The following is a 15,575-nucleotide window of genomic DNA, read 5'->3' as shown; positions in this document are numbered from 1 at the left end:
ATAAAATAAAAAGCCCCCCAAAATAATAAAGGTCCCTACCCTATTCTAAATTAAAAAGTAACCAGCTCTTTTACCAGCCCTTAAAAGGGCTTTTTGCGGGGCATGCCCCAAAGTAATCAGCTCTTTTGCCTGAAAAAAAAACACAATACCACCCCCCAACATTACAACTCACCACCCACATACCCCTACTCTAACCCAAACCCCCCTTAAATAAACCTAACACTAACCCCCTGAACATCTCCCTACCTTGAGTCGTGTTCACCCAGCCGGGCACCGATGAACCAAAAGAGGACATCCGGAGCGGCAGAAGTCAGCATGAGCTGATTACTTTGGGGCATGCCCCGCAAAAAGCCGTTTTAAGGGCTGGTAAAAGAGCTCGTTACTTTTTAATTTAGAATAGGGTAAGGATCTTTATTATTTTGGGGGGCTTTTTTATTTTATTAGGGGGCTTAGAGTGGGTGTAATTAGCCTAATATTCTTGCAATCTTTTTTTATTTTTGTTATTTAGTGTTTTGTTTTCTTTGTAATTTAGTTTAGTTTATTTAATTGTATTTAATTGTAGGTACTTGTAGTTAATTTATTTAATTAATTTATTGATAGTGTAGTGTTAGGTTTAATTGTAACTTAGGTTAGGTTTTATTTTACAGGTAATTTTGTAGTTATTTTAACTAGGTAGCTATTAAATAGTTAATAACTATTTAATAGCTATTGTACCTAGTTAAAATTATTACAAAGTTGCCTGTAAAATAAATATAAATCCTAAAATAGCTACAATATAATTATTTGTTATATTGTAGCTATATTAGGGTTTATTTTACAGGTAAGTATTTAGTTTTAAATAGGAATACTTTAGTTAATAATATTTAATTTATTTCGTTAGATTAAAATTATATTTAATTTAGGGGGGTGTTAGGGTTAGGGGTAGACTTAGCTTTAGGGGTTAATAACTTTATTAGAGTAGCGGCGAGGTCCGGTCAGCAGATTTGGGGTTAATAAGTGTAGGTAAGGTAGCGGCGACATAGGGGGGGGCAGATTAGGAGTTAATAAATATAATATAGGGGTCGGCGATGTTAGGGGCAGCAGATTATGGGTACATAGGTATAATGTAGGTTGCGGCGGTGTACGCAGCGGCAGATTAGGGGTTAATAATATAATGCAGGTGTCAGCGATGTCGGGGGCGGAAGATTAGGGGTTAATAAGTGTAAGGTTAGGGGTGTTTAGACTCGGGGTTCATGTTAGGGTGTTAGGTGTAGACTTAGAAAGTGTTTCCCCATAGGAAACAATGGGGCTGCGTTGGGAGCTGAACGCTGCTTTTTTGCAGGTGTTAGGTTTTTTGTCAGCCTAAACTGCCCCATTGTTTCTTATGGGGGAATCATGCACGAGCACGTTTTGCCAGCTTACCGCTACCGTAAACAACGCTGGTATTGAGGGTTGAAGTGGCGGTACATTAGGCTCAATGCACCCTTTTTGGAGCCTAACGCAGCCCTTCTGACAACTCTAAATACCAGCGTTGTTTAAAGGGTGCGTTGGGAAAAAAAAGCGGCGTTATCTACGCGGGTCTTTACCGACAAAACTCTAAATCTAGCCGAGAGTCTGTGAAATATACATTTTGGTACACTTTCCTAGTTTATCTTCATATAGCGCTGTTTCACTCTCTATTTCTGATATATATATAATCATACCAATGCACTCCCTTAATGAGTTCACTGCTGGTGCTTGGTCCTTGGTCACACATAGTGAGATTTCCCAAAATGTCATAATTTGCATAAATAAAAAGAGAGAAGCGCTCAACCTGGAAACGAACAATAGCATAATAGCTTGTTCTATGGCTAGTTACCACCTAAGAAGCAGCCTCTTTTTGCTCAACATGTGCCTTTCACAGAGAAAAACTTTCCTGAAGCATATCAGTCTGATCCTGACTTCACAGCACAGTCCAGCCCCGAAATACCAGGCAATCCTTCTCTGAACGAGAGAAACAGCAAAACCCCAGACGTACGTTTCGGCCTATTGTGGGCCTCGTCAGTGAGGTGCAGCCATATCCCTCTAGGCACGGGTAGAAAAGTAACCCAATGCAACCCCCTAAAATAAAGACTAAGCTCCAAGAAGGAACAAAAGAAGATACCGGCCTGACCGCAGTCAGTGCCCTAGCAAAAAGAACAAAACGCCTGAGAGTTCAATGAACCTCCGGAACAGAACAATCAGAGAATCGAAAAACTGCAAGCCCACAATCAAGGAGCAAGGACTGCCGGTGGATTCAACCCGTAACCTAAGTTACCCATCAGGTTATGATAGCTATCTGTCCGAAGAAGGACTGCTCGAGCCAGATCTCGCTAGGAAGGCCCTTCTCCAGCTCATCCTGGAGGAAAATAAAGAAAGACTCCTGAAATCCGATAGAGAGCCATAACGATCTAGCTCCTCCCTACAAGGGTGGACCTCCATACTTATGATAGATGATGAGGACCAACTATGCGCCCACGGAAAGGAACGTAGCTTTTCAGAAACCCCTCTCTCGGCTAGGCCCAAATGACCTCTTGCAATCCACCTCAGAGGAATAAGATTCCATGACACAAAAAGACCCCGACCCCCAGATCCCTGCAACAAGGACCATGGAGGCAAAGCCCCTAAACCACGATACAAACTCAGACATAAACTGAGCAATCAGACTCACTTGATGCTAGCTCTTGCTAGGATCGAACCATCCCCAACAAAGAGTAACATGTCCCCAAAGAAGAGTATCCAATAGCTCTGCCCGAAGATTCCTGATTAAGAATCTTCTTAGGGATGCTAGCTGACACCAGAAGCACATTCTGGCAGACAAAAAATGCAGCTGACCTGGGTTCAAAGCCCCAACCTTCTGCTTCAGAAGCATTGGAGTTAACCACTACGCCACATCTCCCTAAGAACTCAAGAGGAAATCAGGGGTAGGTAAGGACACCTGATCGGCTTCCCCAATCAGATACCGACCCTCGAAGCAAGAAAAAATAGTAGGGAACATCCGTTCCTGAAGAGCCTGCTCATATAGCAAATTGCTGACAAACAGCCGAAGTGGGCCTCCGCCCATCACCAAGCACTAGGCCCTCCCATCTATGCAGTAGAAACTCTCCCTTCCTAAAAGGAGAACTACCCACCAAAAGGTCCAAACTGGTACAAACCCAGAAGACCAAATCCTCAAAGCAGAATGCTCATCTGAGGAACCATAGGAATAAAACGGAAGGAAAAACCTGATCCACTGACCCTTATAGGACACAGGCTCCCCACAGGCAACGAGGCAACAAAGTCAAAACCACCCCTGAAGAGCTAAGAGAAACTCACTCAAGCCAGAGAGGTCTGAACAGAACACAGGGGACCGATTCCCCCAACCAGTATTCCTTATAAGTCAGTTAAGACAGATATAGAAAAAGAACCAACGCCATGCCGAAAACTCGGTGCAGCTGGTTATATCACCCTCCACCCCAGAGCCAACAAAGACCAGGAGGGGGGATGGAGGGCACATTGCACGATCTCAGGAAAAAACTTCCTGTCTGGAAGACAAACCAGCATCCCAGAATCCACCCTGGTGTCTACACTAGAAACTCAAGTCTAGATCCAACTCTGAGGATCAAAAATACAAGAGAAAATCCCTAAAAGTCTAAAACAGCCTATGGTAAGAAAACCAGAAATGCTAAGACCCGGGAGCTACAGTAAATTCTGGAGCAAGATACTGCCACATTAAGCCCCCAATCCCAAAAGGAAACCAAGGATCAGAACAAGGTTTGCATGACGATACGGTTCCTAAGAACCGGATTTGCTGCAAAAGGATGAAATAGGAAAGACATCCTTCTACCTGAACAAAAGAAGGGAGAGCTTTACATTCTCCGGCAAAAAGGAGAGCTAATAAGCTTTGCTTTAACAGTCATAGAACCCAATTAGGACGGGAATCCCCTCACCTTATTGGACCATACACCAACAGTGGAAAGAAATATTCCCACAGAGCAATAGATACCGGGACAATGACTTCAGGAGTCACCAGAGAGGCTTCCCTCTCTCTGACTAAGACAAAATCGAGGGAAGAGAAGACTGCAAAAAAAAAGAACAAAGCCTAGCACCGGCCTCTAGGACCCCTAGATCCATATGATCCAGTATCAAGCGCATCCAAGGTAATACCTAAAACAGGTCCAGCCTGTACTCTAGTATAGATGAACCCGATGTGCCTGGACCTGAAGTTAGAAATAAAACTCCCTCTCCTGTATAAAAGGAAGGAGCAGACTTAACTAGTACCCAAAACAGGTCCTGTCTGTCATCTAGGATACGACGTATCTGCCAAAACACTCAAACCTAAACAGAAATTCTTAAATTCCAGCAGTGCTCGAAAAACTGAGAATAATCAAAATAAAGAATATAAGCTCCGGGGCTAATTTTGTTTTGAAATTATCGGGGGAACATCACCCGAACAGAGAACTAGATGCTTCCACCGGAAGTCAACAATAATCTCGACCATTGAAGTCTCTCACACTATACAAACCCCCCATAGAGCCAAAAAATTGGATTTTAATAAAAAATAAAACGAAATGTAAAACAAGACGATAAGGAATAGGAACACCATCCCTCAACTTGTCTAGTCAAGCTTGTTATCTGTATTAGAGGACTGAGATTCAACTGACGGATCAGTACTGGGAACCTCTAACATCGTCAAAACCTCTCTCAGAAGCAAACGCAGGCGTGCCAATCTAAATGCTAAGCCCTCCGCAGTTGGAGGATTCAAGTCAGTAGACTCCGACCCTGGAGGTTCTCCCTCTGAAGCCTCAGTGGAAACCTCATCCCCAGAGGACTGATCGGACACAATCGTCATTTTACACGATGGTCCTTGGTCCAGAGAACCTGGATCAACCCTTCGCTTGCACGCAGCAGGAAGAGATAGCATTGCTAAGGCCATAGATATGGCCATGCGGAACTGTGTAGTAACCTCTGGTGGAAACAAACCCCTAACAGGCGAAGGGGGAGTGGAACTCGGGAAAACTGCGTAGGTAGGAACAGAAGAATCTAGGGAACACAACTCACTGGATGAAGAATCCTCAGAGGCGGATGGCTCAGTGGTCTCTGACACCTCAACACTGGTTGATGAGAACACCCTAATGCGGCATACGGAACATAATTGAGAGGGCTGGGTTACCCGGGCCTCCTCACAATATACACAGGTATTCTGTATCGGGGGATCCCCCTCTAAAATATCAGAATCCTCCATTACTCATCTATATTAAATTATAGAAAGAAAAAAACTGGCACCTTATACCCCCAATGGCTGGGGCACTCACCACCTCCTATGACCCAGACAGGTAGAGAAGATGCTCCTCTCCACAGACACCCGGTCAGGAATCGGAAGCGGGAAAAAACGTCCCTGCTAAGAAAGAGCGCACCAGCTTAATAAAATTGCGCAGCTCTCAAAGTGAAAAATAACCTGTACGTTCCATATCAGCCTATGAGCCCAAACATTCTTACATGTAAGCAGTCAAAATCACATAACAAATATGATTAAAAAAAACCACTGTTCAATAATCCCCCTCAGGAGATATTAACCCTTGATTCAATAAAGATAAAGGAGTGCCACTGAGACCCTGTCTTCTATTGTTATACATGTGTGTAAAAATGAACGATCTTACCGGAATCTACGCTGTAGAACAGCGACACAGTCCTTCAAGTTTGACAGATTGTAGCATTGCCTCTGACAGGACTTGAGTGAAGAAAGCAGGCAGGGAAACTTGTAAAGCTGACTGCTTAATTAGCTGTTAATATAAGTCTGGATGGCTTCGCAGAAAGACTCTCCCTGTATCTCCAGACTCTAACTTTCATCAATGCTCTCACTGAGAGGCTGACCGGACTACTTAAAACTCCAGTCCCATCTCAAAGGGCACATACCCTTCCTAAGGAACTACTCTTCTGACACTTCTCTGCCAACCTCCTGTGACGAAAGGCAAAGAATGACTGGGGGATGAGGGAAGTGGGGGAGGTATTTAAGCCTTTTGCTGGGGTGTCTTTGCCTCCTCCTGGGGGCCAGGTTCTGTATTTCCCACAAGTAATGAATGCAGCTGTGGACTCTCCCTGTATTTAGAAGGAAATTCATATTTTTTATATGTGTTAGCGGACTTGAGAAAATTCGATTGGGTTTAAGTAGAGTGTTAGGCTTTTTCCACTTTTCTTGTTCCATTGAAGTTTATGGGGGAATTCATTAACGTGGTTGTGATATTCGAAGTTCGGCTCTTTGTGAGAGTCTGGTTAGTCTGCGAGTGAAAACTTTTTGCTTTTAAAACTTGTAATACGAGTGCTATCCGACATGCCAAAAGCTTACTTCTAGCAGAGATAAAACGCGAGCGGGAGCAATAAATAATGTTCCACTCATAATCTAACCCTAAGTCTGTGTCGTCTGGCATGCATTAGTTCACCTCTTGTTCTGTTACTGTGATGAGAGCAGGATGTGATGTCACTAGCATGTGGGCGGGGCTTAGGTCCGGTGTCTGTGTCGCAGTTAGTTTAGTACAATCAACCTGTCTGGATGTGTATTGCTATGCTCTGTAATAAAATAGAGTTGTACCATCATTGCTGTGTCCTGCATATGTCCTGCATCTCATGACATGGTGTCAAAAGTTCTGGACTGCGCTTCTGTTCCTGATCGATTGCAATGTCAAAGTTTACCCCACCTGAGCCTTTTGACTTTTCTCAGCCTGCAGCTTGGCCCACATGGCGTCAGCGGTTTCAGCGCTTCAGGATTGCATCCAAACTGAACAAGGAGAGTGGTGAAGTACAAGTTAATTCTCTTTTATACTCCATGGGGAAAGATGTAGAGCCAGTGTTCAATGCTTTTACTTTTCAAGAAGGGGAAGAAGTTAACTTTGATATAGTTATGGATAAACTCAGTGCCCACTTTGTGCCCAAAAGAAATGTGATTCATGAGAGAGCTTGTTTTCACAAACGTAATCAGCGTGTGGGAGAATCTGTGGAGTCATTTGTGCGCAGCCTGTATGAATTAGCTGAATTCTGTGAGTTTGGTGTTGCTAAAGAAGAGCAAATCAGAGACAGAATAGTTATTGGAATTGCAGATGCTGAAGTCTCCCTGAAGCTGCAGTTAGAGCCTGATTTAACGTTAGAAGGGGCTATTAGGATGGCCCGCCAGAGTGAACTGGTGAAAAAGCAAAGTGCTGATCTGAGGTCTGAGAGTATTGTGGATGAAGTGCAACAGTCTAGAAAAATTACTAGTGAAAGGCACAGTGTGAGCGGTAGATCAAAAGTACTGGAAAGGCCTAGAAGTGGATGGGCGCAACATGGCCGATGCACACGGTGCTACCGGGCTCATGATCAGAGTGCCATATGCCCGGCCAGAGATAAAAGATGCAGAAAATGTAACAGAATAGGCCATTTTGAAGTGGTGTGTAAAACTGAATACATTAAGGAGATGCAGGTGGACAGTGACCAGGAGGGTCAGGAAGTGTCTTTTGTGGGGTCTGTTGTGGAACGGACAAGCTCAGAGGAAGATTGGAAAGTTACTTTTACTGTAATGGGAGCCAATGTTGATTTTAAGATTGACACAGGAGCTGATATCACTGTAATGTCTTTTGCTGAATTTATGAAACTGCCTCGACAGCCCCAGCTGGCGAAGGTTACGACAAACGTCCATAGTCCTGGTGGCCGCATTGATTGTGTGGGGAAATTTCTCGCCAGCTGTGAGTACAAACAAAAAAAGTTCACCATGTGGGTGCATGTGATCCGAGGTCAGTGTGTTAACAGTTTATTGAGCAGAAAAGCAGCCTGTGACTTGGGCCTCGTGGCCAGAGTGAATGAGGTCTCTGAAGATATGTTTGGCGAGTTGGGCCTACTGAACTGCAAACCTGTCCGTATAGCACTTAAAAGTGATGCAGTCCCATACAGTATTTCTACTCCTCGTAGAATTCCGTTCCCGCTCATGCCTCAAGTGGAGAAAGAGCTCATGCGCATGAAGTCTATGGGGGTTATTGAAGAGGTTGTTGAAGCAACTGACTGGTGTGCCCCCATTGTTCCAGTTGCAAAGAAAAATGGGAAGGTGCGCATCTGTGTGGACCTGAAAAGGTTGAATGAGGCAGTGAAGAGGGAGAGATTTGTGCTGCCGACGTTGGAAGATATAGCCCCGAAGTTGGCTGGGGCGAAGTTCTTTTCCACATTAGACGCTTCTAGCGGCTTTTGGCAGATCCCCCTGGATCCAAAGTGCCGCAAACTGACTACCTTTATCACTCCGGTAGGTCGGTTCTGCTTCTGCAGACTTCCCTTTGGGATATCCTCCGCTCCTGAGATCTTTCAAAAGGGAAATGAGTTCTCTCCTGAGTGGCCACGTGGGCACAGCAGTCGTCATGGACGACATTCTAGTGTATGGGTCTACAGTGGAGGAGCATGATCAGCGTTTGAGTTGTGTGCTGCAGGCTATCAAAGAGTCTGGGCTGAAGCTGAATAAAGAAAAATGTCATTTTAGGAAAACTGAATTATGCTACTTTGGGCATATCATCAACGGGGATGGCATCAAGCCGGACCCCGAGAAAATTCGGGCTATCGAACAGATGAAAAGCCCTTCTGATATACATGAGCTGAGACAGATATTGGGCCTTGTAAATTACGTGGGCAAGTTTCTTCCAGATTTATCTACAGTTTTACACCCTATCACAGAGTTGCTTAAGAAAGATGTTGCCTGGGTCTGGGGACCCTCACAAGAAAAAGCGTTCCTGCATGCTAAGTCCCTGCTGGGGTCTGCCCCAGTGCTGGGGTTCTACGACCCTTCAAAAAAGACTGTGGTTAGTGCTGATGCAAGCAGTTATGGGTTGGGGGCTGCACTCCTGCAGCTGAATGACAACAAGCTACAGCCCATCGCCTACTGTTCCCGCACACTGACGGCTGCGGAGTCAAAATACGCTCAAATTGAGAAAGAGTGCCTGGCTGCAGTTTGGGCCTGTGAGCGCTTTCAGCGTTATCTAGTGGGTTTGGAGAAATTTAGTCTGGAAACTGACCACAAACCGCTAGTCCCTCTTATAAATTCTTATGACATCGACAAAACACCCTTGAGATGCCAGAGACTTTTAATGAGACTGCTCAGGTTCAATGTTCAGGCAGGGCATGTGCCGGGGAAGCAGCTGGTTGTGGCAGATACACTGTCCAGGCTCCCGCTGGCTGCTGCTGAAGAATCCTCCACAGAGTCGGATGTAAAAGTGTATGTTGATTCAGTTCTGGCCTCTAAGTCCATTTCTTCAAGGAAACTGGAAGAGATAAAGAAAGAGACATATTTGGACACAGATCTGCAAGACGTTATAAGGTACATAAGAGATGGCTGGCCCGAGAGCCGGGCAGCCTGGATGTCTTTAAATGCTTACCAGCCAGAGAGGTCGCAGCTCACGGAGCTGGAGGGGTTGGTGCTGTTCCAAGACCGTATTGTAATTCCTGTCAGCATGAGGAAGGAGATGTTAAACAGGATTCACGATGGCCACTTAGGCATTACAAAGTGCAGAGAAAGAGCAGCTACAGCTGTGTGGTGGCCTGGGATCAGCTCCGACATTGCAAATCACGTGTCTAAATGTGCCTTTTGCCGGGAACGCCGGCCTACTCAGAGAAGGGAGCCCTTAATGTCTACTCCGCTGCCTGCGGGGCCGTGGCAGAAAATAGCTGCTGATTTGTGCGAACTGCACGGGAAAAAGTTTCTTGTTGTTATCGACTACTATTCCAGGTATTTGGAAATAGCACCCCTGAATGATATCACAAGTCAGGCCGTTATCATTCGCCTGAAGAGCTTGTTCGCCCGCTGGGGCATTCCAATGGAGCTGGTGAGTGATAATGGCATGCAGTTCGCTTCTACAGAGTTCAGTGCTTTCAGCAGGGAATATGATTTTGTACATTCCACGTCAAGTCCACATTATCCGCAGGCCAACGGAATGGCTGAAAGGGCAGTTCAAACAACAAAATTCATTCTAAAGCAATCTGAACCGTACCTAGCCCTCTTGTCATACAGGGCGACGCCCATTCAAGCCACCGGGTTTAGCCCGGCACAGCTGATGCTAGGACGCCAGATTCGCACCACTTTACCCTCAGTGGGTGTCTTCAAGCCGCCTGGCCCTGTTCCTCGGGACGAAGTCCTTAGGAGGGATGAAGAGGCCAAAAAGGGTTATCGTTTCTTCTACGACAGGAGACATTCTGTCAGGCCTTTACAGGAACTGAAAGCGGGCCAAAGTGTCAGAATTAAACTGGATGATGAGAAGAAATGGAAGACGCCTGCTATGGTAGTGGGCCGCTCTCCAGAACCAAGGTCTTACACAGTCCTTACAGAGGGAGGGACGGTTACACGCCGTAACCGAAGACATCTTCAGCCTGTACCTGAGAGTCTGGAACCGGATACCTCTGTACCACCGCCGGTGGGATCCCCTGTTCTAAGAGAGGTGCCTTCCCCTCAGCAAGATCATAGCGGGGATATATCTTTGCCTCCAGCAGACTCTTGTTCACCATCTTCTGTATCAGAGGACAGTTCATGCAAAGTTACATCAAGCGGAAGAGTGGTGAAACTTCCGGCCCGATACAGGGACTGACTTTAGCTAGAACAGTGACCGGAAGTATGGGCAGAATAATCCCATGGTCACTGTGGACTAGGGTAGTCTACCCCGATGTCCAAGTCAGGATGTAATTTATTTGTTCATGTTTTCTAATCTATCTGTTTTTATAATGTTCAAAAACAAAATGTTGTTGTATACCCTGTTGGTGTACCTTGTTATTTAATATATGCGAATGTATGCTTTGCCTTTGAAAAAGGGGAAGATGTGATGAGAGCAGGATGTGATGTCACTAGCATGTGGGCGGGGCTTAGGTCCGGTGTCTGTGTCGCAGTTAGTTTAGTACAATCAACCTGTCTGGATGTGTATTGCTATGCTCTGTAATAAAATAGAGTTGTACCATCATTGCTGTGTCCTGCATATGTCCTGCATCTCATGACAGTTACCAAGAGCAATAGCCAGAATCTAGCAGGAGGTATCATCAGTAATAATGATTGCTCCAGCTTGGCCTTGCAGGACTTGGTTTGTGGATCTGGTGCAGATGTCCAGTTGTCCTCCGTGGCCTCATCCTCTGTGGCACAACCTTCTGTCTCAAGGTATATTTTTTATCAGGATCTAAGACAGAGAGGTTCTTCTGACTCTGTCATTGAAACTTTGTTTCAGGCCTGTAAACATGTGACAAAGAAGATTTATCACAAGGTCTGGAAGACGTTTTTTGTGTTTGGAACATGGGTTCAATAGGCTCTCTCTTACAATTCCTAGAATTCTTCAATTTCTTCTGTATGGTTTAGATAAAGGTTTATCCACTAGTTGTCCAGGCTTTAGTCAGGATCAAGCCTGTAATTAAACAAATTTCTGCTCAATGGAATCTTTGTTTTAATAATTTTGCCCTTTTGTAACTATGCATAGTTTTGATATCCAGCTCTTGTCTTGGAAGATTTTGTTTCTTTTGGATATTTATTTTGCTAAGAGTTGTTGAGTTGTCTGCTCTTTATTGTGAGCCTCCAAATTATGTTTTTCACCAGGATAAGGCAGTTTTGAGAACTAAGTTTGACTTTTTGCCTAAGGTGGTTTCATCTGAAAACGCAGGTTGTGAGATTGTTGTTCCTTCTTTTTGTCCTTATCCAAAGAATTCCAAGCTGAGGCTTCTCCATAATTTGGATGTGGTCAGAGCTTTGAAGTACTACTAAGGATTTTAGACAATCTAGCGTCTTTATTTATTTTTCTGGTACTAGAAAGGGTCAGAAGGCTACTGCCATTTCATTAGCCTTTTGGTTAAAGATTGTGATTTATAAAGCTTACTTGCATGAGGGTCAGTCTCCTCCTAAACAAATTACTGCCCAATATACCACATTAGTTGCTAATTGCTGGACCTCTAAAAATAAGGCCTCTGTTGATCAAATTCACAAGGCAGCTACTTGGTCTTCCTTACGTACTTTTTCTAAATTCTATCATTTTGATGTGTTTTTTTTTGTCTTCTAAAGCAGCTCTTGATAGGAAAGTCTTTCAGAGATGGTGAGAGATGTTAAGTTTACTGTCTGTTTAATCCCTAGTCTTTGAGTGTATGTGCAGCACCATGTATATCTATGTATAACTGGAGTGACCAACCTAAAAATACTTATCTGTGTCCATTTTACTCCTCCATTGCTCCCCAGTTACAGTACCCGCCAAAGCCAACCCTGATTTACATAAGTAAAATGTCTCACATGGTGCCACTGATATTATTCTATAGAATTTGTCTTGTGTGCTGTACAGCTCATGTATACAGGTAACACATGGTGCCACTGATATTATTTTATTCTATAGGATTTGTCTTGAATGTTGTACAGCTCAGGTATACAGGTAACACATGGTGCCACTGATATTATTTTATTCTATAGGATTTGTCTTGTGTGTTGTACAGCTCATGTATACAGGTAACACATGGTGCCACTGATATTATTTTATTCTATAGGATTTGTCTTGTGTGTTGTACAGCTCAGGTATACAGGTAACACATGGTGCCACTGATATTACTCTATAGGATTTGTCTTGTGTTGTACAGCTCATGTATACAGGTAACACATGGTGCCACTGATATTATTCTATAGAATTTGTCTTGTGTGCTGTACAGCTCATGTATACAGGTAACACATGGTGCGACTGATATTATTCTATAGAATTTGTCTTGTGTGCTGTACAGCTCATGTATACAGGTAACACATGGTGCCACTGATATTATTCTATAGAATTTGTCTTGTGTGCTGTACAGCTCATGTATACAGGTAACACATGGTGCCACTGATATTATTCTATAGAATTTGTCTTGTGTGCTGTACAGCTCATGTATACAGGTAACACATGGTGCCACTGATATTATTCTATAGAATTTGTCTTGTGTGCTTTACAGCTCATGTATACAGGTAACACATGGTGCCACTGATATTACTCTATAGGATTTGTCTTGTGTGCTGTACAGCTCATGTATACAGGTAACACATGGTGCCACTGATATTATTCTATTAGATTTGTCTTGTGTGCTGTACAGCTCATGTATACAGGTAACACATGGTGCCACTGATATTATTTTATTCTATAGGATTTGTCTTGTGTGTTGTACAGCTCAGGTATACAGGTAACACATGGTGCCACTGATATTATTCTATAGGATTTGTCTTGTGTGTTGTACACAGGACCGTCTTTAACACAGGGCAAAATGGGCAGCTGCCCAGGGCCCAGTCTCTTTTGAGGGACCCAAGAGTACAAAAAAAAAAAAAAAAAAATGTTTTTATTTTTTTATGGTTCATACCAGACTGCTGATGTGACATGGGGAACACACACATTCAGTCCTAATACTGTCACAGTCAAAAGTACTCTGCTTATATTTTTAAAAAAAAATAAACTGTGCCAGACCGTGTCGGTGTCATGTGACATGTCAAGCTATTGTCATGTGCTGTTTTAGATGTGCACTGTGTAGCACTGAATGCAAAGCCCTAACTCGGCATCCAGCCATTCCCACTGCATCAGAAAAGGTCCTACTGGGGTTACCACTGTTACCAGGTAACTGCTCTGGTGGTCGGGATTGTTTCTGGGTAGGGCTGACTGTAGGCGAATGCAGCAGAAAGCTGGAGCAGCAGGCACGTGAGGATTTGAGTATCTGTGCAGCTGCATACACTGCTCTCTTCAGTCTTGAGGCTGTGTGACTCATCTCACACTGTATCCAGGCAGCCTTGGACATACAGCATCCAGTCTACTGGTCCCCTTAGCCCTGCTCTTTCTGCTGTGGCCCTAAGATCAACTAACTGAAGTTTGTCAGAGGAACAGTGCTTTGTAGAAAGGTGTCAGTGGGAAGAATAAGTGAGTGCACACACGCCCCTCCCCATGCAGCATTGTCTAGTGCAGGGTGAGAGGGAACTTGTTCCTAGCAAAGAAGCGACATGTGCTGCTGTGGCTGATGTATAGTGTCATGCTGATACTTCACACATTAATGTAAGGTTTATTTTTATAGTTTTTATTTTCTCTCTGTCTCAGATTTTACAGCTTCCTATAGTAGTTCTGCTGTTCCAGTCAGTAAACTTATATTTGTCTGCACCTCCATGCTTCCTCCTCAGTCTTTACCTTGTTTTTCTCCTTTTGGCTGCCTTAAATCTCTTTAACCAGCAAACCTCACACCAGAATCACATTCAAAAGAATATTAAATGAATCCACAGTGGAGGAATTTATATATTTATTTACTTATTAGTACTGCTTAGGTCCAGTTTCACATATTGCAATTTATTTCATTTTTTTAAATGATTAGCCCAGCAGTGGATGATCCACCGCTGGGCTAATAATAGTAATTAAAAATTTTTTTATTTAGTTGTTTTTTGGGATGTTGGGGTGGAGAGCGAAATTGCATGGGGTGGGAGGGGGGGGGCAAGAACATTTTTGCCCAGGGTCCAGTCAATATTAAAGACGGCCCTGGTTGTACAGCTCATGTATAAAGGTAACACATGGTGCCACTGATATTATTCTATAGGATTTGTCTTGTGTGGTGTACAGCTCATGTATACAGGTAACACATGGTGCCACTGATATTATTCTATTAGATTTGTCTTGTGTGCTGTACAGCTCATGTATACAGGTAACACATGGTGCCACTGATATTATTCTATAGGATTTGTCTTGTGTGTTGTACAGCTCATGTATACAGGTAACACATGGTGCCACAGATATTATTCTATAGGATTTGTCTTGTGTGTTGTACAGCTCATGTATACAGGTAACACATGGTGCCACTGATATTATTCTATTAGATTTGTCTTGTGTGTTGTACAGCTCATGTATACAGGTAACACATGGTGCCACTGATATTATTCTATTAGATTTGTCTTGTGTGTTGTACAGCTCATGTATACAGGTAACACATGGTGCCACAGATATTATTCTATAGGATTTGTCTTGTGTGCTGTACAGCTCATGTATACAGGTAACACATGGTGCCACTGATATTATTCTATAGAATTTGTCTTGTGTGTTGTACAGCTCAGGTATACAGGTAACACATGGTGCCACTAATATTATTCTATAGGATTTGTCTTGTGTGTTGTACAGCTCATGTATACAGGTAACACATGGTGCCACTGATATTATTCTATTAGATTTGTCTTGTGTGTTGTACAGCTCATGTATACAGGTAACACATGGTGCCACTGATATTATTCTATAGGATTTGTCTTGTGAGGTGTACAGCTCATGTATACAGGTAACACATGGTGCCACAGATATTATTCTATAGGATTTGTCTTGTGTGGTGTACAGCTCATGTATACAGGTAACACATGGTGCCACTGATATTATTCTATTAGATTTGTCTTGTGTGCTGTACAGCTCATGTATACAGGTAACACATGGTGCCACTGATATTATTCTATAGGATTTGTCTTGTGTGTTGTACAGCTCATGTATACAGGTAACACATGGTGCCACTGATATTATTCTATTATATTTGTCTTGTGTGTTGTACAGCTCATCTATTCAGGTAACACATGGTGCCACTGATATTATTCTATTAGATTTGTCTTGTGTGTTGTA

General features: G+C 43.5%; 1 protein-coding gene across 1 annotated transcript in view; it reads right to left on the bottom strand.

Annotated features, from left to right (window-relative positions):
• Positions 1 to 15,575, bottom strand: part of GARNL3 (GTPase activating Rap/RanGAP domain like 3) — a gene marked incomplete at its 5' end in the record, with an annotated part of 730,206 nt that overhangs the window by 218,281 nt on the left and 496,350 nt on the right. The gene's annotated exons all lie outside the window — the stretch shown is intronic.

The sequence above is a fragment of the Bombina bombina genome, chromosome 12 (assembly GCF_027579735.1).
Source record: "Bombina bombina isolate aBomBom1 chromosome 12, aBomBom1.pri, whole genome shotgun sequence".
NCBI lineage: Eukaryota > Metazoa > Chordata > Amphibia > Anura > Bombinatoridae > Bombina > Bombina bombina.
This window is presented reverse-complemented; position numbering and strand designations above follow the sequence as displayed.